Source organism: Podarcis vaucheri (assembly GCF_965113315.1).
Source record: "Podarcis vaucheri genome assembly, chromosome: 1".
NCBI lineage: Eukaryota > Metazoa > Chordata > Lepidosauria > Squamata > Lacertidae > Podarcis > Podarcis vaucheri.
In genome coordinates this window covers 70,026,259-70,049,380 of record NC_138759.1, presented here as the reverse complement: position 1 = coordinate 70,049,380, position 23,122 = coordinate 70,026,259, and the positions used below count along the sequence as shown (strand labels likewise).

Sequence of the window (23,122 nt, the reverse complement as noted above, 5' to 3'; positions counted from 1 at the left end):
TGAAGGCTTGCATGATTAACTAAAAAATCTAATGCACTTAATACCAGTTTTAAAACATCAGCTGCTAAAAATATTAGACCCCCTCTTCCTAGAATCATAGAATCATAGAGTTGGAAGAGACCACAAGGGCCATCGAGTCCAACCCCCTGCCAAGCAGGAAACACCATCAGAGCACTCCTGACATATGGTTGTCAAGCCTCTGCTTAAAGACCTCCAAAGTAGGAGACTCCACCACACTCCTTGGCAGCAAATTCCACTGTCGAACAGCTCTTACTGTCAGGAAGTTCTTCCTAATGTTTAGGTGGAATCTTCTTTCTTGTAGTTTGGATCCATTGCTCCGTGTCCGCTTCTCGGACACGGAGCAAAGGTAAAGGGTCCCTTTACCTTTACCTTAAACCAATGTTGTAATACAACATAGAACAACATAGAAGCAGCATAAAATACAGTATAAAACATAGAAGCAGCATAAAATACAGTATAAAAGCATGAATAACAATAAAATTCAAAGTTCAAAAATCAATTTGGGGGAAATTAGTCCTACTTGGGCCAGCGAGGAGGCCAGGGGATAATTAGCTGTGGGGTCCCAGAGCAGGTAATCTTCATAAAAGGGAAGGGGGAAGGAAGAGAAGGGAACTAAAAGATCAGGCTTAATTCAAATTAAAGGCCAGGTGGAATAGCTCTGTCTTACAGGCCCAGTGAAAGGAGGTTAAATCCTGTAGGGCCCTAGTCTCATGGGACAGAGCATTCCACCAGGTCGGAGCCATCACTGAAAAGGCCCTGGCCCTGGTGGAGGATAGGTCTGACTTCCTTAGGGCCCGGGACCTCTAAACTATGGTTATTCATGGACCTTAAGGTCCTCTGTGGGGCATACCAGGAGAGGCGGTCCCGTAAATCTGAGGGCCCTAAGCCACAAAGGGCTTTAAAGGTCAAAAGCAGCACCTTGAACCTGACCCTATACTCCACTGGGAGCCAGTGCAACTGGTAAAGCACTGGGTGAATATGATCCCATGGCAGGGACCCTGTGAGGAACCTCACTGCAGCGTTCTGCACCCGCTGGAGTTTCTGGGACAGTTTCAAGGGCAGCCCTGCATAGAGTGAATGACAGTAGTCAAGCCTGAAGGTGACCATTGCATGGATCACTGTGCCAGATCAGGGCGGGAAAGGTAAGGGACCAACTGCTTAATGCGGTGAAGATGGAAAAATGTCACCTTAGCTGTTGCTGTAACCTGCGCCTCCATGGAAAGAGCGGTAGTCACGTAATCTGGGAAACCGGGTTCGTGTCTCCGCTCCTCCACATGCAGCTGCTGGGTGACCTTGGGCCAGTCACACTTCTGTGAAGTCTCTCAGCCCCACTCACCTCACAGAGTGTTTGTTGTGGGGGAGGAAGGGAAAGGAGAATGTTAGCCGCTTTGAGACTCCTGAAGGGGAGTGAAAGGCGGGATATCAAATCCAAACTCTTCTTCTTCTTCTTCTTCTTCAAATGCCCTATTTTTGTTGTTGTCATTTTCTGTACCTTTCCTTTTTTTTGTTGTTGTTGTTTAGTTGTTTAGTCGTGTCCGACTCTTCGTGACCCCATGGACCAGAGAACGCCAGGCACTCCTGTCTTCCACTGCCTCCCACAGTTTGGTCCTCAGTAGCATGTTGGACGCCTTCCGACCTGAGGCGTTCATCTTCCAGCGTCATAACTTTTATATGCCTGTTGTCTTTGTCCATGGAGTTTTCTTGGCAGGGATACTGGAGTGGCTTGCCGGTTCCTACTCCAGGTGGATCACGTTTGGTCAAAACTCTCCACTATTCCTACATCTGTGCTACTCACTGAAAACAGTACACATAATTCTAAATGCAGGTTCATCATAGAGTTGTACAAATGCATTATGATACTGGCCAGATTATTTTCAATCCATTTTCTAATAATTCCCAACATGTGTAAGTTTGTCTTTTTCATTGCCACTCCATGTTGGGTTGATGTTTTAGTGAAATCTAAATGCCAAGACCTCATTTCTTGGGGACAGCTTTCGTGGGTCCAATCCTCTGGCAGATAAGCTCGTTGTAATAACTAAATATGAGGATTATAGGATAGACCAAATGATTTGCAGTGGTGAAATTTAAAGCAGCCTGTATACAGTTCTAAATAGGTCTTTCTAAACTGGCTGATGGCAGCTCAGCAGAATGTCAGATGAAGTTCATTGTAATAAAGTGCAAACTTATGCACATTATGGCAAAATAAGTAAATAGAAATTCTAACTCCAAATACATGCTGATGTGAATTTAAGGTTAACTGACTATGCATGAAAGAGATTGTGGAGCCATAGTAGAAATCTAAAAAAGGATAACTCAGTGTGCTGTGGGATCAAAAATAGCAATTTTTGATATTTATATATATTGTATTTGTTATTGGGTATGATTCTCACAGATTTTCTTTATTTAATTATTTAAAGATTTTAAACTGAAGAATATGGGTGGCATTGTGTATGTAAATCCAGCACTTTCTCATCCTATTTTTGGAGCTAGGCTAGGAAGAAATAAGATTGTTGTTGTTTTAAAAAATAGCCTTATAGCATTGGTTTTTGCATCTTTGCTTTATTTATTGGTGCTGGGTGGTGACTGTTATCCTGTGTCAATAAATCCTGCCAAGTCAATAAATATTGCCTGGACCTATACATGCTTAAATAGGAATATATCCAGCTCAATGTCAATGAGACTTAGTTCACAATATGCTAAATCATTATGGACTAGTCACATGCACAAAAAGAAAGCATTATTTATTTATTTATTCACTTAATTAGTTGCCCTTCACCAGCAAGTCCAAGGGTCCATTGCAACATTTTAAAATTCATAATTAAAAACAGTGAAAAGAGATTACAGTCACAGGAATAGGGTGGGACCTGAAAGGGGCAGACTTTCAAATTTCAGTGACGCCCTGTGCGAGGCCAAAATTTGACACACACCCCCCCACCTGTTGCCTTTCATTCTGCTCAATTCACTACTGTCATAGTTGTGACACACTGCGGCACCCCCTTGGCTCAGTGCCCAGTGCAGCAGAGGCATGGGCGTAGCCAGGAGGGGGGCAGGCTTCATGCTAGAGGGGGCAGAACCTCGTATTTTAATTGCTTTACTTGCTCTAGGGGGGCAGCTGCCCTCCTACCCCCCCCCCCCATTGGCTATACTCATCTCAGGTGTCAAAGGAAAAGGTCCACCTTCAGCTTTCAACAAAAACTGTATGGTGAAAGTAACAGATTCACTTCCTTGTGGTGGGACTTCCACAACAGGCTGCCACAGAAAACACCTGGTTTCACCTCCTGCCTCAAATTTCTGGGGGCAGTGGGACTACCAAGAGGGTCTCCCCAGCTGATCTTAACACCTGGGAGGAAAGGAGGTGGTCACTCAGATATTTGGGGCCTAAGTAATTTTGGCCCCTAAGCACTATCATGAGCACATTAAATTGTTGTTGTTGAATTCCTATACTGCCCTTCATCTGAGAATCACAGGGCAGTTTATAATATAAAAACACAAAAATATTTAACATAGTAACAAACAAAATAATACCCCCTCCTGCAGTTTTAAAAGGCCATAGATGGTTTAATTAGCCCAAGGCCTGGGAGAAGACGAATGTTTTTGCCTGGCGCCTAAAGATATGTAAGGAAGGCGCCGGCCCAGAAATGATCTGGCAGCCAGAACTGCCCATAATAAGCAAAAAAATCAATACAGTTCTTTAAAAAACACTATAGCAAATTTAATTTTAGAGCTCAAAAACGCACAGTATAGGGCACCTAATCTGATTTAAGGTATAGAGCACTTTTCCTATGAGGAAAAAGCATTTGAGGCTTCTTAGATCAGAAAAAATATGACAAAGGCAGGGCATGGATAGAATAAATAGTTCTCAAACTCTCGCTCTTGCTCTCTTTCATAATGCTTGAAATCAGGGTCATCCTGTGTTATTGATTTGCAGTAGCTCCAGAAGAGACCAAAGGAACTTCTTTTCATATGACATAATTAGCTGATAGCATTCACTTCTAGAAGATGTAGTAATGAGAACTACCATCTTAGATGGCTTTAAACAATAGATTTTAAAAGTTCATGGAGGCGAGATCTGAGGGCAGCTACTATGCCTGATAGCTAAATGAAACATCAATGTTTACAGGGACTATAACTCTGATTAACAGATAGGGGGTACATCCACAATAGTTGTTCTTCCTGGTTGTTGGGAAATGCTGTGCAAGGGACTAACAAGCGGGCAGGAAAATCTATCTGTTAATCATATCACATCAAAATGACATCCAGTTATTGACAGATGGGCTGTTCTGCCCACCTGTGTTGGTCCACAGTGGTGGGGACTGATAAGGATCCTACCAGACCCAAAAGTTTCTCACCCCTGGGACTAAATAGACAGTTCTTGTTTTTATAGAAGTTATTATGTCAGTATGAGATCAGGCTGATACAACAATAAGTTATATTGTGCCTGCATAGTGCCAAAATTAACCACCCTTTCTTTTCTACTAGAAGCCGAAATAATCCTAACCTTTGCCTTGTGTTGTTTGTTTTCTTCTTTTTATAAGATTGCATAAATACACAAAAAGGTAAAAACTAGTGATAGAAAAGCAGAGAAAAGTGTGAACTTGAAGAACTATAAAAGATCAGAAACGAGTTTCTTTTCATGGTCATGTGAACATAAATAGTCATAGAATAGTAGTGTTGGAAGAGACTGTGGTGGTCCTCTAGTCCATTATTACTGCTGCTCGAGGTAGGGATGTTGCAACTTCAGCATATTGGATCACACCCACACCATATGAACATTTAAAGGAAATGGCTTCCTCCCAAAGAATCCTGAGAAATGTAGTCTGTTTAGGGTGACGGGAAAATTTCAGCATCCTAGTATAATAATAGTTCCCAGAATTCTTTAGGGGAAGCCATTATTGTTAAAAGGGGTATAAATGTGCTTGATATGGATGCAGTGTGGATGCAGCCTTGGACAGATGACAGTCCACTCTCTGCTTAAATATCTCCAGCAAAGGAGATCTGACTAGACCAGATTTCTCTCTCTACTTGTTGTTTAGTCATTTAGTTTAGTCCGACTCTTCGTGACCCCATGGACCAGAGTATGCCAGGCACTTCTGTCTTCCCTTGCCTCCTGCAGTTTGGTCAAACTCATGCTGGTAGCTTTGAGAACACTATCCAGCCATCTCGTCCTCTGTCGTCCCCTTCTCCTTTCCCAACATCAGGGAGTTTTCTCTTCTCATGAGGTGGCCAAAGTATTGGAGTCTCAGCTTCAGGACCTGTCCTTCCAGTGAGCACTCAGGGCAGATTTCCTTAAGAATGGATGTGTTTTTTTTGCAGTCCATGGGACTCTCAAGAGTCTCCTCCAGCACCATAATTCAAAAGCATCAATTCTTCGACGATCAGCCTTCTTTATGAAGAAGAAGAAGAGTTTGGATTTGATATCCCGCCTTTCACTCCTTTTCAGGAGTCTCAAAGCGGCTAACATTCTCCTTTCCCTTCCTCCCCCACAACAAACACTCTGTGAGGTGAGTGGGGCTGAGAGACTTCACAGAAGTGTGACTGGCCCAAGGTCACCCAGCAGCTGCAGGTGGAGGAGCGGAGACGCGAACCCGGTTTCCCAGATTACGTGACTACCGCTCTTAACCACTACACCACACTGGTCCAGCTCTCACTTCCATACATCACTACTGGGAAAACCATAGCTTTAACTATACGGACCTTTGTTGGCAAGGTGATGTCTCTGCTTTTGAAGATGCTGTCTAGGTTTGTCATTGCTTTTCTTCCAAGAAGCAGGCGTCTTTTAATTTCGTGGCTGCTGTCACCATCTGCAGTGATCATGGAGCCCACAGTTGTCTCCTCTCATAGGTGGAGAATTTGCTTATTTCTCCTCAAATATACCCATCCAAATTCCTAAGCTACAGAGAGATTGACACCAATTTCTCCTTCCTGTGAGTCATTTAGTGGCATTCACCTAAGGCAGCAAACAATAAAAGCATATTCCTGGGACCTATTCTGGTGCTATGAAAACATTTTGTTGTTGTTGTTTCAGGCTTTTAAAGTTCTGTTGTCTCAACTCATTTTGTGAGCTGTTTTATTGCAGGTTTTAAGATTTCTGATTTGTTTTGCTATTTTGTTTTGATTATAATTGATTTTATTGTGAACCACCCTGGGAGCTATTTGGCTAAAGGCCACTTATCATATATATAAAAAAAACATTATTCATTCACTCCGAGTTGCCTTCTGAATCCCATCAGGGCACATTTGGCTCTGAAACCCCTTTCTCGCTGGCTTTGGTAGTGACAACATTTGGTCTGATGTCTTTCAGCTTGTTATAAATCACTATCATTATATGCTTCATTTCCAGTCTGAACTCTTGCATTCTCTGCAGCCAATATTTACCTATGTCTATCATCTCACAGCTGACTGTCCTGGAAGGTGTGTAATTCACAATTCACCACTCATTAAGTTAACCTGCAAAAGCTGACAGGTGAAATGATATGGCTTCTGCACTGCCTGATTACCGTCTCAAAACAAATCTATATTTATGAATAGGGATTTGTCTTCCAAGTATAAAACTAAAGGGAAGATTTTATTCTTATACTGATCTCGCCATGGTCCCAAAGTACCATACAGAAAGGAGACCACACAGTCACAACAACCAAGCCATACCTATGTCGCTAAATATAAACTGCAGCCAGACAGAAAGTGTGTTTGACAGACAACTTGCATTCATAGGCGGCAAAAAGTAGATTTACAGAGTCCAAGGTGGATCAGTATTAGGGATACAACCAATTCCTCCATTCCATTCATTTATTGCTGTCCTGGTTCTACTGCTTCCTAATTCTGGTTTAACTAGGAAAATTTCTAACATCCATTTGGAATTGGGGCATACAGTTTGCCACAGCTTCTAGTTCCTGGAGTATGTTTGCCTCATTCTCTTCCCCACCCCCACCCCTGCCCCTGTTACTGATGCCCATGTCTGCACTGAGAGAACACTGGAAATGGCAATCTTGGCTATTTATTTATTTAAAATGATTAAAGATTTCTTAGTTTACAAGAATACATGCATTGTCTCTTTTTTCAAGTTGTGCTTTCTACAGATCAGTTTCATTTGTCGTGAGACATTAGTGTTGCATGCAGTATTAAGTTGGGGGGAAAAGAGGGGGAAAGAGGGAGGGGGTATGGAGAGTGGTGTGGGGTGGCAGTGCTTCTATTCTTCTACTTAGTGTATGTGTGGGGTTTTGTGTCAGCGTCACTTGTATGGGTTCTCTTACTACTTGCTTGTTATATGTCCTTGGTGGTGAGAAAGGTTGGGGATAGCCTAGGGTGTGGTTGGTTGTCTTTGGTTGGCTGTAGTGAGATTTGTCTATGTGTTTTCCTTAGTCTGTCCTTAATATTCCAACATTCAGCTTCATGGGATGCCCCCAGGTTTTAGTATACATGCAGAAAAACTTATCACTGCTGATAGCATCCTTCTAAGTTATATTTCCTGTTTGTGGGATGCTCTCCCCAGGGAGGTTTGGCTGGTGCCTTCATTATACACATTTAGGCACCAGACAAAAACATTCCTCTTCAACCAGGCCTTTGGCTGATTGACACCCGATGCCCTTTTAAATGTGTTGTGGGAGAGGTGGTTATTGGTTTGTTGTTCTTATTTTTATTATGTATTTTGTAGTTTTTATGTTGTGAACTTCCCTGTGAGATCTACGGATGAAGGGCTGTATACAAATTTTAATAATAATAATAATAATAATAATAATAATAATAATAATAATAATAATAATAATTGATACTATTTTGTATTGGTTCCAGTCTTTTCTACATGGTAGAAGAGCGCCAAGCTGATACAGTTCAGCTTCAGTCCCTGGCCTTTGGCATCTGAGATTCCTCAAACATCTCATGCTATTTAACATCTACATGAAACTGCTGGGTGAGGTCTTTTAAGGATTTAGACCATGGCTTCGTCAATATAGTGGCATTCAGTTACATGTATATTTTCCAACTAAGAAAGATGTGTAAGATCATTAATAGATGGGATGTGGACAATTAAAACAAAGCTTATTCCAGATATGATACAAGTTTTAAACCTCTTTGGGACAGTGATGCACTTCCTCTTATCTTGCAGGCTTGTAGCTTGGGGAACTTTTCGACCTGGCATTGTTTCTGGATGCCTCAGTTGCTGCAGTGGCAAAAGGCCCCCTTTTCCAGTTGTGCCCTCTCTTGGGTAGGAAGGTCACTGCCAGTCACATCTGGTGATATTTTAGTTGACTATTGCAATGCATTCTAATTTTTTTTGGGGGGGGCAATATTGGAGGGGAAGAAAGTGGGGTCAAAGGATTTTTTTTCCAATAGCATTTTCTCCCCCTCTTTTCCCATCAGCTCCACATTTTTGAGGCATTTTGAAGCATTACAGTGGTGCCTCGCAAGACGAAATCAATTCGTTCTGCGAGTTTTTTCGTCTTGCGAATTTTTCGTCTTGCGAAGCACGGTCAAGTCGCAACTGCACCTCTTCAAGCGGTTTTAAGAAAAAGGAAACAAACTTGCAAGACGTTTTCGTCTTGCGAAGCAAGCCCATAGGGAAATTCGTCTTGCAAAGCAACTCAAAAAACGAAAAACTCTTTCGTCTTGCGAGTTTTTCGTCTTCCGAGGCATTCGTCTTGCGAGGTACCACTGTACCGATAATTGCGAAAGATATTAATGACTGCTTGAACAACAATTACTATGCCACAGTAAAATAATAACGCACTGATCTAATCACTCTGCCCACCCCCACTCCCAATCTCAACACAGGAACAGATGAAATGTCTGGATTTTCTTCTGATTCACACATTCTTATGACTCACAGTGCCCTGCTCAAGCCCTGTGCACTGATATGCCTTGGTAGGGTTTCATTATTGTTTTCGCTGGAAAATTACCAAGAACAACAGGAAAAAAGAATTGCATAGCTAAAGGAGGCTTAACACCACTAATTCCTGTTATCACTTCCTTCAGCTTTGCAGAGCATTGTGAAAAGCTGCCTTCTTTCCAGTGGGCAGCACACAATGAATTTTGCATTGGAGACAAATCATTTAATAAAGTAAGGATATTAAAGGTCATATAGATTCAAGTTCTAGGCCCACACACATCCATTATGCATGCCACACTGTCAGGCAAAGATCTGATGCCGCCTTCCCCTCTTGTTTCCTGTAACTTGAAATTTCCCATGGACAGAAAAGAGCATCCTTTGCTGGGAAGGCTGATAGTCTTTTGAGTAGCTCTTGCCTGGTATTTGGCCTTATAATGAGAAAAAAGCACCATATTCTGAATGATGGTAAATTTTAAATGAGAGGTAGCTAGAGACCTTGGAGTGGTACAGACTTCAGGCTCTCAAACCATTTGGCATAGGTCCTTCATTTAAGATATCCATTTGCATGCCAATTGATGAACACTTGCCTTAATGGGCAACAAAATTAAGAAGATAATTGGCAGAAAGGGCTGTATGCATGTACATATTGGCCCACAATCCCCCCCACCCCTTATGTGGAAAATGGAATCGACAATATTCAGCAGTGCCATGCCTTTGCCCTTTATCTTTTATAAGTTAAGTCTATCTTTCCTATATCACCAACCTTTGCTGAAGGGAGCTTTCCACTGGCAATGCACAAATGTAGAAATCTATGCCATGGCTTACAAATTTTGCCCCCCCCCCAATCCATTCATGCTATTTGTAACTAGAAATGTAACACTTCCCCCTTTTAAACTAATAGGATTGTCTGGCAACTATAGAAGTGTAATATTGTTAAAACCTGAGATTCTGTCATAGAGGTGCTGTTAAGCTATTTTAATGGAATGCCCTCTTTCGGAGGAGGAAAAGTGAATTGTATTACAAATTGAAATGATGGTTCTTTTATTCCCCGTCCCCTTCATATAATGCCACAAAAGGAAGTAAAGCACAGAATAGATCTTCTGTGGTTATTGCCTCCTTCTGGGGGACATAAATGTGGATTCACATTACATGACGACAGTCAATAGAAATAGGAGGGTAACAAAATTATTCAGACAATTAAAAGCAGCTTGCTCCTACTTCTTTATTAAATTGAATTTTCTGTGCTCAAGGAAGATGTAGGCCTCCTTTCTGACAGCAGCTGTTCAGTATGAAGGGAAAAACGGTATCTGCCTGAACAGGCTGAGAACTTAGCAGAACAAGTTGACATAATAACAAATCAATTCTTTTTCAAGGAAATGCACACAGGGCCTTTTCACAAGTCCAGCTAAAAATGCATTTTTTGTCTCTAAAATAGCATTTTTTCAAGTGGGCTTTTCAATCACACTTGAAAAAATGTTACATGGTAGTCCCTAGATACTCACATATTTAATTGGAACTAGTTAATGGATCTGGATTATCTTATTTTTTAGAACAGGGTGTTTATTATCAACTACTTATAGGAATGGAGGAGAAATTTGATTCGGTGCACATCTAAAGCTGAATTGATCAAATCTGCACATTCTGAAACAAATGCACAAACTGAAACAGAGCTACCCTTTGAAATTCACACTTATCTGAATTTTGTGGTGCAGTTCTCCAACCAGTGTTTACAAAAATGCATTTTCTGTACAGCACTGTATTCTACTGTGGCTACTTAAAATGTAATGAATATCAGGATTGAAGCAGAAATTAGGTGTTTAGCAGATACATGAAGAATCAGATCCAGGAACATCAGAGCAGACAGAGAGTGTGTGGGGAGGATTCAGGGACAGCACTAAGCTCAAAATAAAGGTTCACAGGAGGCATTGAACAAGCAGAAACAAAGGACCAAAACAGACAGACAAAGAGTAAGAATTTGCTGGGAAGCTGTGTCAAGTTTGATGAAACCGCTAATCCAGCCAACCAACATCTTCTTGCATTAGTTTTCAAGCATAGAGCTTCTTGCATTAGTTTTCAAGCTCAGAATACTGAGGGCAAAGCCCTGCTAGAACTTTGTCCAAGCTATGTTTCATTCCAAATGAGCAGGCTGAGTATATCCTGTAAAATATATATGACAGCAGAGGCACTGTTCTGCAGAAAGTCATACAGCTGTAACTGTTGTTCCAATACTAGCACTTCTACTAGGTAAATAAATTTGCTGGTAAGTTAATTAAGAAAAGGGTGTGCAGTGCAAGCACTTGTTCATCCTTTGCATTTTATTTGTCTCCATCCTATGGAAAAGAGACAGTTTCATATTTCTTCCTTTTAGATTGAAAACCCTACATTTTTCAAAAACAAGTGGATATTTTTGTTTCTCATAACCTATATGGCATGTTAAACCTGATAGCAAATAAAGGCTTTTTTAAAAAAAATGTGATATTTAATTTTTTTAATGTATATTTTGAAAAATGGCAAGGTTTATCTAGCTTGTCTGTCCCTAGCAACAGTCCTGAATGGGAACTCAAGCAAAAATAATGTTTCTTTTCCCTCCCACACACACACATATTCATCACTCATTGTATCCCCTCGCCTGTCAAGACTCAGCTAACAATAGAAGCAGTGGAGATAATCTCATTATGAGATAATTACCTGGACCAATAGGGGAACCTGTTTTCAATGGGGAAAGAATCAAAAGGGACATATTTCAACTCATGCTTGATTAATTGGTTCATTGATACATTATTGCAAAGACTAGATCGCATTTTGAACATTTGCGGTGCTAAATCTGCAGGGCCTCACAAACGGTTTCTCTTAGATTGCCATGGCAGATGGTGGCAACTGCTCTGTCTTAAACCTATCACACCAGAGCAATACAGATTACAGCAGCAATTCTTCCACTATATTATATCATTATTCCAGCTTGCATGTGGTCTTTACAGATCACCACGTTTTGTTACATTATTGCCATCACATGGATAAATCTGCTTCTGAGCTGAAACTCAATTTCTCCTTTTTGTTGCAGCTGTACTGAAATGAGTTGAGGAAGGGAAAGGGTCAGTGTTGATCAGCAGCAGCAAGGCGTTGGCTGTGTTTCTGTGTGTTCTTTCTCACTGAACTGATTGACAGACAACAACCTACCGGTATATTAGTCTCAATAACACTGTCATAAGCAGCCATCCCTCTACTGCATCTCCTTTTCCTTTGTCCTACGTTTACAGTACAGCTGCATCAGAATGTTGAAGAAAGCACATTTCCATTTTAAAAGGCCTTTCGTTTTTTCCTGTGAATATTAAGATTTCCAGTCACCTGTAAGTGAATTGTAGACTGACAATGAGTAACTTTAGCACTGATTTTAGGATAAGTGAACTAGATGCTTGCAGAGGTTTGTGAGTAAAAGAAAGCTGAAACCCATTTGCTCAAATCAAACATGAAATAAGTATACATTAGAGGTGTGGGTGGGAATAGGGTTGCCATATTTTGAAGCAGACATACACAGGATTGCACAGTAGACTTGCTGCACATTTTACTCAGAATTAAAGCCCACTATGTTTAAAGGGCCTACAGCAGGGGTCTGCAACCTGCGGCTCCGGAGCCGCATGTGGCTCTTTTACACCTTTGCCGCGGCTCTGGGGCGGATACTAGCGAGGGGAGGAGGCGCATTGTGCGCCCCGACACTCCCCACTGTGGCGGGCGCTGTACTGGCTGTGATGTTGCATGGGGGCGGTGTGTGCGTTAGTCACGCACTGTCCCAACGTCACCTTCCCGCCCGCTGTCAGATCGGAGGGCAGCGGCGTGCATGCTTTAAATGTCGCAATGGTTTTGCGGCTCCCAGGTGTGTTTTTTTCTTCGGAAACGGGTCCAAGTGGCTCTTTTTGTCTTAAAGGTTGCAGACCCCTGGCCTACAGCATAGCTGTCAACTTTTCCCTTTTCCTGCAAGGAATCCTATTCAGAATAAGGGAATTTCCCTTTAAAAAAAGGGAAACGTTGACAGCTATGGCCTACACTTAGGTAAGCATAAAGGAGATTGCATCCAAATGTTGGGTTTTACCCCAAGGAAAGCCACTCATAAGGTCTCACATATTTTCAACTGAAACACGTATTTTAAAATACTGTATAACAATGTTAAATAGAATGTTTGGTGGGTTTTCTCCCTGTTCTCACAAAACTTAGATCTTGTGCTAAATTATAATTTAGATAATTCTTGTTACTGATCTAGAATTTGAGGGAAATTACCCATTACATGTGCTAAATGAGTTCTTGCAGGGTCTATTATTGTATGGAGTGTTTATCAGTTGTCAGCTGAAGATCTCATTAAAGCAATTTCCAAGGACCACATTGCCTGGTTTGCGTTCTGAACCTATTAAGGTCTTAGGAGGGGAAATGCTGTCTCTTCAGTAATTCCTCTTACATAGCAAGCTCCTTTGAGTTATTTTCTATGCTCACAACAACAGACAAGAAACTATTCTTTTTTAATATGGACTTTCTTTGAACTTTGCACTGAAAACTAATCAGAACAATTATTGAAAGACCTTTAAATGTGATCTGAAGTCATTTAATGTTCATGTTTCCAGCAAAGTGGAACACTGTGCATGGGGTTATTATTGAGAAATTGCTTTTATCCTGTGAAAACTGGGCTCCCTTAAAACCATTCAAGGGCCTCAATACAGGAGATTCTTGTGTGGCAGTGTGCAGTGATGCCTCGTCCCAGTGGAGACTGGTCCACTAGGGTGAATGTGGCACAACCAGCCCCTTACCAGGATGGATTATTACTTACAACCAGTCCAGAGGGTGGCACTGGTTTCCTCCCTCCCCTCCCCTCCCCCTTAGTCATTATAGAACTCAGCAGGAAGAAGGGGCAAAGCTGGAAACAGTTAGCTTCACCTGTCATTGGCCACCTACTGCAGAGCCCCCTGCCTTCTGCGCTACCTGTCCACCACTGCAGCCCCCACTCCCCCATGCTGATCACAGGTTTAGCACTGTCATCTCCAACAATGCTGACCACTGGTGGTGGTGGTGGTGGGTGAGTGGGTGCAGGGGAAGGGAGGAGAGGGGAGGCTAGGCCACTTCTGCCATGCAACAGGTTGAAGCAACTTGCTTCAGGCAGCATCATTGTCTTGTGGGAATTAGTTGAAGGTACCGGTAAAATTGGGTAACTTTGGGCTGATTGAACAGAGAGCCGGTGTGATGCCACTAGCCAGTGTGGTGTAGTATTTAGGATACTGGACTAAGACCTGGGAGATTTAAATCCCTACTCAGTCATGAAGCTCATTGGGTGCCCTTGGGCCAGTCACAGCCTCTCAGCCCTAGGATAGCTCATAGGGTTGTGGTGAGGATAATGCAGAGGGAGGTGAGATGGTCACATACACCACCGTGAGCTCCTTGCAGGAAAGGTGGGAGCTTGCTGCTTCCCCACAAAGCATCCTCAGCCCCACAGGTATGAGAGGCACAAATACAAGATGGGTGACACCTGGCTTGAGAGCAGTACATGTGAAAAGGATCTAGGAGTCTTGGTTGACCACAAACTTGACATGAGCCAACAGTGTGACGCGGCAGCTAAAAAAGCCTACGCAATTCTGGGCTGCATCAATAGGAGTATAGCATCTAGATCAAGGGAAGTAATAGTGCCACTGTATTCTGCTCTGGTCAGACCTCACCTGGAGTACTGTGTCCAGTTCTGGGCACCACAGTCCAAGAAGGACACTGACAAACTGGAACGTGTCCAGAGGAGGGCAACCAAAATGGTCAAAGGCCTGGAAACGATGCCTTATGAGGAACGGCTAAGGGAGCTGGGCATGTTTAGCCTGGAGAAGAGGAGGTTAAGGGGTGATATGATAGCCATGTTCAAATATATAAAAGGATGTCACAAAGAGGAGGGAGAAAGGTTGTTTTCTGCTGCTCCAGAGAAGCGGACACGGAGCAATGGATCCAAACGACAAGAAAGAAGATTCCACCTAAACATTAGGAAGAACTTCCTGACAGTAAGAGCTGTTCGACAGTGGAATTTGCTGCCAAGGAGTGTGGTGGAGTCTCCTACTTTGGAGGTCTTTAAGCAGAGGCTTGACAACCATATGTCAGGAGTGCTCTGATGGTGTTTCCTGCTTGGCAGGGGGTTGGACTCGATGGCCCTTGTGGTCTCTTCCAACTCTATGATTCTATGATTCATAATGCTCTGCTTTGTTCCTTACCAAGGCACTGTCATTTTTCAGCAGTCTATACCACTGTTTAAGTTCAAAGAGCAGAACTCCATGTTTTGAACTCCATGCTCGGCTGCCCCTGAAAAACTCCTGTTCTCTTCATTACCTCTAACATGAAGTAAAACTTACCCCATAGCCTGACCTAGTTATGTTGTGCACTTCCTTGCCTAGCTCCCTTCAGAACTAGCAGCCACTGCTGGTGCCAGAGAATGTACAGTGCAATCAATGTAATACCCATGACAGAAGAGAAGGAAGAATAATTGATAGACGTTGCTGGTGTATTCATTGTCTTACTGTATTTTTTACTGTATTTCAATGATTTTTTTTTTTTGTTTTTAAAAAAGATTGTTGTGAATTACCTTGATTGCTTATGAAAGGCAGTACATAAATAGTTTAAACAAATAGACTGCTGAATCAGAGTTTGTGCTTATGAGCCATGTAACATTTTTTTAATAATGTAACAAAGGCTTGAAGACAGGGGTTAATTAGAATAGTTGCTGGATAGGGTGAGACATAAGCATCAATCAGAGTGTGGCCACACCAAGAGCAGTGTGCAAGCAAGCAAGCAAGCAGGCATGCATGAATACATTTGAGTCAGCAACTGGCTGCTGCTTTACTATTTGTTATTGACACTTGTTTTTCCAGGAGAGGAATTCCACACAAATACTGCAGTAAAATCGAAGGGCTTTCCCCCAGACCTCCCCCCGAGAAAACCCACTCTTCAGCACTGAATCACTGTCAATCAGGTTTTCAGCAGATAGATATTTGCTCTGATTCAATGCAAAAGAGCAGATTTCCCTAGAGAAAGTACCATGGCAAACAGAAAACCACTTGGACCCTTGTTTTCTATACATGGGACAATCGGAAGTATAGGAGCCAACTCCTAGTGGCCGATGTCCCTCCCCCCCTAAAATATTTGAGGGGTTCCCCCCCTATTGATAGGCATTGCCATTTCAATGTGCATGCACTGCATCATCTGGTCGATTATGTGGGAAGGGACTTACCTGCCCCCCCTCAATATTTTATTGAAGTTGGCACCCCTCGTTGGAAGTGTGGATGAGACCTGATACTGATATGATCGTTCATTATGGTGCCACATTTGGTACCCCAGAAACAAGAAAGCTGCGGTAAATATTTCATAATATAAGGTAATGGTGAGTAAACTTCCCAGACTTGATTTGAGATATACTTGTGTAAACTGAGCTAATTTGGTTTCAGCTTAGATCAGGCCCGAATTTTAAGCTCATTTAAAGCTGGGCCTATTTTGAGTTCTCCATCTTTTTATGTTGTGGTTGATATCAGGGGAAACAATATGCTCTGGAAAACCTTTGAGTCCCCATGATCCCCCTGCTTCCCCTCTCTTTTACTCCAAAAGATACTTAGGACACAGCGACATTGGCAAAGAAAAAATGCTTTATATGTGTTGTTTATGCATTCTAATACTGCGACACCAGAGGGCGATGTGGAGTTCTGTTTTTGCTTACCTGATTTCTGATACAAAGTTTGCAACGCGTTTAACCGAAATGCTTCTTTGATGTGTCTAGATCCAGACTTAGTTATAGCTATAAGAGGAGATGCTGCTATGGTCTTGTTAAGGTCTCTGATATATTCAGTATGAAACAAAAAGGGAATGGCTGTGATAGTGGAAGTAAGTGTAGTGGCGAGGTCATGGCAATTACAAGCTGAGTCTCAACTTAGAGAGGTTTGGACTTAGCTCATAATTAGTCCAGAAGTGCCAATCCGGGGAAGTTCATGTACCATACTCCTTGAGTACACCCTATTATTAGTAGAAAGACAGGAAATAAGTAAGGGGGGGAATTTTCAACTCCCTTGAAAGTGTTTGGGGGCAAAAAGCTGTAAAGCTTGAAATATAGCACACCATTTTGGTAAGAGAGAGATATATTTTGGATATATTTCTCTTCTCTTAATCACACATTTTACCAACCCCATGCCAAATGAGAATCTTAATTATGACTCTGCCACTATGGACCTGTTGGACCTATTTTGTTCTCTTCAAAATTGTGAGGTTTTGTGAATGCTTTTCTTTTTACATTTTTGTTCATATTGATTGTGCCCAGTTCCAAGTTTTCAAAGGTTTAAGTATATGAAACCATTGTTTGCTTAACTACTGCTTCTAATAGCACATTTAAAATGGCACTATGGGGAGCAAAAGAAACTATAGATTTAATAAAAGAAGGGCATCAATTATGTTAAGAGTTACTAGCTCAGATGCTGGAGGTGGGTAACTCACTGGGTAATAGCTACTTAACAAACTGAAAATAAATATTCTACAATATCCCTTGCATTCTTAAACAATTGATTGGTTTTTCCCCCCTTTGTATTCTTGGAGACTGATTTTGTTCCTTGAAATATTTCCTGCTATCATAAATCCATGTTTATTTCTTTATACAGTGTATAAATTGTGTATAAATTGAATAAGCAAACTATTTGATCCCTGGTTTCAAGGAGGAGGTTGAGCTGTGGTTTCTAGCCTTCCTATTAATGGAACCTACTGCTTATTGTTACCGTTGCTTGAGAGCCACATTTTAGTCCTACCCCAAAGCCTTAAGCCTGACTCCCCTTTCTCATTGTGTTATATTGTCTCCAGCACACAATGCTGGTAGTGTGATAGCCTGCACATTCATGCTCCCAACCCACGGTTTGGTAGCCAGTGAAAGAGTGGATTGTGCTTTTCCTTTTCATTGCAAAACAAATGGGAGAAATTACATATCTATCCTACAAAGCAAATTGCTCAGTGTGATAATCCAGCGGCTTCTGTTTCTTCAAGTCTGAGAAGAGAAAAGGCACAATCTGTAAATATTTAAACAGCAAAGGCCTGGAGGGTGGTTCACCAGATTCAAAATATATGCATCATACCTAAATAGTTTGAATGTAGTTGGGTTGAGTGTGTACATTCAACAGACCGCATAGTTGTGTTCCCCTTGTGCTCAGATTCCAGTGTATAAACTCATACACATATTTTACTACAGTAATACATGGTTGACTATGGCATAATAAAATGTGAACTCCCAGAGTAATAGTAATTTGACTGGTTAACGATGTACACAGGGCTGGAGCCCTGTCATTATTCAATAGCAATTGTGTGAATATTTTTAAAAGTAAATAGCTGCTGCAAATTAATGCCATGATGTGGCGGAGGCAGGGGTTTCTTTATATCTGCTATGGTCTCAGTCTGGATTGCCTCTCTGCCCTGCATATGCTATTTGCATCAAAGTCAGAAACTACCATTGGCATCACTGGGAGCTTTCTTTCAAATGCGAAAGCAGCAGCAGGGTCACTAATCTAAGTTGGGACCACATGGGAAACAAAGGATCAAAGCTCCAATGGTTCCATTACAGACTGGCTCATTTCAACAAACCACAGTTAAATCCACAATTAGCTAAAATGTGGTTAATTGAAAATGGAAGCAAAAGCTTCCAGTCTAAGAGGAGAAGAAAACAACCAGTGACAAATTGACAAAGTGTAAAGATCTTCATGACAGTCCTTTGGCTTTTCAGATTTGGTGACGCGGGTGGCGCTGTGGGCTAAAGCCTCAACGCCTAGGGCTTGCCGATCGAAAGGTCGGCGGTTCGAATCCCCGCGGCGGGGTGCGCTCCCGCTGCTCGGTCCCAGCGCCTGCCCACCTAGCAGTTCGAAAGCACCCCCGGGGGCAAGTAGATAAATAGGTACCGCTTACCAGCGGGAAGGTAAACGGCGTTCCGTGTGCGGCTCTGGCTCGCCAGAGCAGCGATGTCACGCTGGCCACGTGACCCGGAAGTGTCCCCGGACAGCGCTGGCCCCCGGCCAATAGATGTGAGATGGGCGCACAAACCCCACAGTCTGTCAAGACTGGCCCGTTCGGGCAGGGGTACCTTTACCTTACCTTTAAAGATCTTCATGACAGTCCTTTGGCTTTTCAGATTTGGTGAGTTAGCTTTTGCATTATCACTATTTCCCCATTTTTGTCAGATCATTGTTAATAGCTAGTCCAAGCTTACAAGACCAAGCAGTAGAGGGAATGCAGTGATCACTATCAGTGATCACCGAAACTATGTAAGAATGTCCAAAGTTTGCAAACAGTGGGTAGAGGTTAAAAGTCACCTGGGGAAGCAAGATAGGAAATAGCTTTTAAAAAGAAAGAAAAAAGGCTGAGCTAAAGCCCTGTGAGAGATCAATTGTCCAGGTAACTGAGAGTTGAGTGATTGCCTCAGAAAGCCTGATAAGCTTTTGCTGTCTGACTCAAACCAAGGCACCTGAAATCTTCCCGTCAGCAGTTTTTCTGGCTAAAATGCCGGTGACTCCCCACCATTTACTGTTGTTGACATTCAGGTCTTCTTCCTTTACCTAGGAAATAGTGGCTTGTTGAATGGGCTCTGGAAAAGGCTGATTACTTTGGAGGTAAAAATCTCAGTCTCTCCATATTGGGAAATTGCTTCCAATGAAGACCAAGGGTAGTAAAACCATCTCACGTGTATCTTGGGTTGCAAGGGACAACAAGGCAGCATGAAGTAGGTCACATACACCAGAAACCTTTGGGGATAGCTGCTTGGAGCACCTATGAATGGAAATGATCTCCTCTTGCATTCATCTCAGACAGATATAGCTATAGAAAAAATATTGTTATGTGTTCTTGTTTGGGATAGGATTTCAGGTTTACGTGTTCCATGTTCTTCCAAGTTTCAAAGACTACTGTGCTTTTGCACTCTTAAGCTGGCTCCTGAGCATGCTTAAAAGGTAAAGGTAAAGGGACACCTGACCATTAGGTCCAGTCGTGACCGACTCTGGGGGTTCTGGCGCTCATCTTGCTTTATTGGCTGAGGGAGCCGGCGTACAGCTTCTGGGTCATGTGGCCAGCATGACCAAGCTGCTTCTGGCGAACCAGAGCAGTGCATGGAAATGCCATTTACCTTCCCGCTGGAGCGGTACCTATTTATCTACTTGCACTTTGACATGCTTTCGAACTGCTAGGTAGGCAGGAGCAGGGACCGAGCAACGGGAGCTCACCCCGTCACAGGGATTCAAACCGCCAACCTTCTGATCGGCAAGCCCTAGGCTCTGTGGTTTAGACCAATGCGCCACCCACGTCCACCTGAGCATGCTTACTCAGAGGTAAAACCCACAGACTGCAATGGATCTTTTTACCAATGAGATTGCCATTCTGTAAGTGGATAAACTTTTGGCATCTTCCAATTCCCTAGCATGATATATAAAATGTCCAATAAAGCAAGGAAAGGCCCACTAAACATGCACATGTCTCTGGGAGTGTTCATTAGACCTACAGGAGCAATTATGTCTGCAATGTACCAAACACAGACTCAAAGAACAGTTCAACAGTGGAGCTGACTCCCTCAGAAGGTGGTGGACTCTCCTTCATTGAAGGTTTTTAAGCAGCCGTTGGATGACTCCCATTTGCTACTCAACCAAATGCTATTTCAATTTTTTCTCCATCAGTTCAAAGACAAGCAGCCCTTTTTCACATAACAAAAAGTCCATTTTCAGATTGTGTGTTAAATTTTTCATCCAGTCTGTGGGAACCTACATTTCGAAAGGGGGAAAAAAAGCATGATTACTATATCATGCCCTGACCGCAAAACTCAGAGAATGATAAGCTTACTTAAAATGTAATAGATTGCTTGCACTATAATTACATATTCTTGTAGGGCTTCTCACTTTGCCCAGGGAAGGCTTGTCGTTATCTCCTTTCTGAACAGTCCGAAGATGAAGCAAGGCCATTTTTTTAAATTGCTCCCTCACTATTAATAGCGTGTGTATTATATCTGGCATATCTAATGCTAATTAACATCTTGGTTATAGCATTAATTCTCACATGGCCAGGTTATGTGCTCAATAGGATGAAAGTAATTCAAGGGGAGCTGATTTAGATTTGCATCAGTGATACTTGAACAGTCAACTTCCTATTATCACTGAATATACAGCCAACCACTGCAGTAGTTATTCTAAGCCGTGTTTATAATTATGGAGGACATAAGAGAGGGTAATATAACTTCTGGTGTGCTACAAATAGCTCAGGACCAATGGTGTTGTTGCACGCCACCCCAGTCTCTGAGCGGTGTGAGATTCCAAGGGTTCCAAGAGCTTGTGCACAGTTCCTGTTTCCTTTGGAATCAGGTACAGGAGACTGTTGAGTCTTTATGATATATGGTTTATTTACACATATATACTACCTGAACCTACGTATGATTAACACTCCGAGAGGGCCTTGCTTCCCCCATAGTTGCAACCTTGAATTCAAGCAGAAACCAAACATATCTCTCTCTCTCTCTCTCTCTCTCTCTCTCTCTCTCTCTCTCTCTCTCTGGCTTCCGCCTGCTTCTTCTGCAACTTCTAGTTTAACACACACAAACACAACTCTCAACTCTGGCCTTTTGTCTTTCTAACTACCAGTGAGTTGGGGGATGGGGCCCACTCATTTACCATGTCACACAGATCCACTTACTTTGTTCCCCTTAATGGCCTATCACCTCAACAGGAAACTAGCTTGGCTATTCTAGGAATTAGGAGACCCCAAGCATTAGAAGTGTCTCAGCATACAGCCTAAGACATCCCCAACCCCGCCCCCCCATAACTGTATTATATCACCCGAAGTAATGGGTAATTTCAATCACTCACACAGACAAGTTAGCTCTTTGTTGTGACTGTTCCAGTCTTCTTGTGGATCAGCAATTGGTTAAGTAGCAAGAAGAGAGTGGGAATAACTGGACAGTTCTCAGGAGCAACCCCCAAATAGAGTACTGTTGTCAAATCTGGAAGTCACCAGCACATGGATAACAGTGGTTATGCTGTCCCAGTTCAGAAACAGCAGTACCTGTCTTACCACTTGACGCTGGTAGAAGATACTCCAGTCCTACCCATGAATGAGAGAAACGGATCCAAGAACACTCCCAGATTATGAACCTGCTTCTTCAGGCAGAGCATGACCCTTCTCGAAGCAGCAACAATGAAACAGAAAAGTTTTCTGTTGCATAGTAAATGCCCCTTGCTATTCCATGGAGCTTATGTTACCCACAGGACCAGGCTATAAATGTTCTCGAAATATGCCCATCAACAGAAAAGTTCACACCTTCCATAACCCCACATACATCTTTAATTCAAGTAGGGTATTTTCAAGGCATATAAATGTTTATGAGAGCAATGTACTGTTTCTGGAAATAAAGTTATTCAGAGACTTCTGTGTACTAAGCAAGCAGGTACTACCATGTCTGACCCAGCCTTGCACTCATGGTTAGAATAATAAAATGTTCACAGTACATTTTCACATGAAGTTGTAAAAGAAATGGAAGTTGAAGAAATGGAAGAAACAGGCAAGGAAGTGGAATCACCCACACTCAGCATCCATGTGTTCTTTAAACACACGTCTAAAAAAGACTGTGTGCACATTTGTACATGAAAAGGAAAATATGCTTTTTCTGGCTTCTTGATCTTGTGAATGGAAAGGCACATGACAGCCTCATGAGCTGAAAGCATGTGCGATGGTGTTGCAAAGTTGTGATGACTAGAAAGTGTGCAGGGTCCCCCCAGCCCCCCTGTATGGAGAAGGTACATGTGCAGGACCAAAAACAAAAGGGGAGACAGACAGCTCACAAGTGAATTCTGGCATGGTTGTAAGATATTCAGTGTATCAAGAGAAATCTCTTCCTGTTCTTCCAGTTCAATCCCTGGCATCTACAGGTAGGGCTGGGAAGGATTCCTGCCTGAAACTCAAGAGAGCTACAGCCAGTCAGTGCTGATAATATGGAGCAGAATGGGCCAATGATCTTCCTATGCTCTTATGTTTCACCTCACCTAAGCAGATAGAGAGCCTGTGAACAGAGCTTGTTACCCTGCTCTGTCAACTGCTGGCTAGATGTCAGTGTTGTATTTCTAAATTGCATCAGGACTTTTACCTGTGGAGAAGCTCTTCAGAAATGTAATAAGCCTAAACCTCCTTCTTTAGTAAATGTTCACTAACTCTAAGCTCTAATGAAGAACTGTTCCACCCTTAATCCTATGACTCTTTTCTAACCCTGGGATCATGTCTGGTTCCATG

General features: G+C 42.4%; 1 protein-coding gene across 1 annotated transcript in view; it reads right to left on the bottom strand.

Moving 5' to 3' along the window:
- GALNT18 (polypeptide N-acetylgalactosaminyltransferase 18) overlaps positions 1-23,122 on the bottom strand; it is a 352,471-nt gene that overhangs the window by 294,384 nt on the left and 34,965 nt on the right. The gene's annotated exons all lie outside the window — the stretch shown is intronic.